Source organism: Ovis canadensis, chromosome 20 (genome assembly GCF_042477335.2).
Source record: "Ovis canadensis isolate MfBH-ARS-UI-01 breed Bighorn chromosome 20, ARS-UI_OviCan_v2, whole genome shotgun sequence".
Taxonomy (NCBI): Eukaryota; Metazoa; Chordata; class Mammalia; order Artiodactyla; family Bovidae; genus Ovis; species Ovis canadensis.
In genome coordinates this window covers 43,518,497-43,520,036 of record NC_091264.1, presented here as the reverse complement: position 1 = coordinate 43,520,036, position 1,540 = coordinate 43,518,497, and the positions used below count along the sequence as shown (strand labels likewise).

General features: G+C 41.8%; 1 pseudogene; it reads left to right on the top strand.

The window, feature by feature from the left end:
• Positions 1-209: 209 nt before the first annotated feature.
• LOC138425393 (olfactory receptor 12D2-like) lies at positions 210-1,159 on the top strand (annotated as a pseudogene).
• Positions 1,160-1,540: the final 381 nt, after the last annotated feature.

Below are 1,540 nucleotides of genomic sequence, written 5' to 3'. Positions count from 1 at the left end.
TGAAAAGATACGTCAAATAAAAAACAAAAGTGTTTGAGTAACAGTCCATAAATAGCATACAATGTTAATATTTAATAATCTAGTGGTCCAACTATTGTATAAACTGCGCTTCTGAGACTATTTAAAATGTGACTGCTCTTCCTCTAAATTGTCTAGATGGGAAATCCTCAGCTGCAGGACACTGGTTCCCATCAGAGATAGCATTCCATATGTTGTTTTCTCTCTTTCAAGTGATGCTGAATCAAACTTCAGTCACTGAATTTCTCCTTCTGGGAGTGACAGACATCCAAGAACTGCAGCCTGTTCTCTTTGTGGTTTTCCTTGCAACTTACATTGTCAGCTTGGCTGGAAATGGAGCCATCCTGATGGTTGTCATCTCTGATTCAAGACTCCATTCTCCTATGTATTTTTTCCTGGGAAACCTGTCATGTCTAGATATCTGCTATTCCACAGTGACTCTGCCAAAGATGCTGGAGAACTTCCTCTCTACCCACAAAACAATTTCTTTCTCGGGATGCATAAGCCAGCTTCATTTCTTCCATTTCCTGGGCAGCACTGAGTCCATGTTGCTAGCCATGATGGGCTTTGACTGCTTTGTGGCTATCTGCAAACCATTTTATTATACTCTTATCATGAGTCATCAGTTCTGTATCCAGATGGCTGTCACTATCTGGATCATTGGTTTTTTCCATGCCCTGCTGCACTCAGTAATGACCTCTCGCTTAAACTTCTGTGGTTCCAACCGTATTCATCAATTCTTCTGTGACGTTAAGCGTTGCTGGAGTTGGCCTGTGGGAACACTGAGCTCAATGAGTGGCTGCTCAATACTGTCACAGGCACCATTGCCACGGGTTCATGCTTTCTAACATTCCTGTCCTATTTCTATATTATTATCTATCTTTTCCTTAAGATCCACTCTTGCAGCATGCTTCATAAAGCACTGTCTACATGTGCCTCCTACTTCTTGGCAGTTATTCTTTTCCACATCCCTGGTATTTTTGTTTACATTCATCCTGCCTCAAGTAGCTCCATGGACCAGGATCAGATCAGTGCCATTATGTACAGTGTGGTCACTCCAGTACTAAATCCACTGATCTATACTTTGAGGAACAAAGAAGTAAAAGGGGCCTTGAGGAGGGTGATGTGAAGGAGGCTCTGATTTGAAGATATCTGAAGAACTCTTCAGAGGCATAAACAAATAGGTAAAGAGAAACTGGAGATAGCGAGTTTATACTTCTCAAATAGTTTACTCTTTGTGAAACAGAGTGTGTGTGTGCTAAGTTGCTTCAGTTGTGTCTGACTCTTTGCAATGCTTAGACTGTACCTTACTGGGCTCCTTTGTCCATGGGATTCTCCAGGCAAGAATACTGGAGTGGGTAGCCATTTCTTCCTCTAGGGGGTCTCCTGACTCAGGGATTGAACCCACGTCTCTTATGTCTTCTGCATTAGCAAGTGGGTTCTTTACCACTAGTCCCACCTGAGAAGCCTATAAAACAGAAGGAATAGTATAAAGAAAAAATAAATGAAAAAGCTCAGTAAG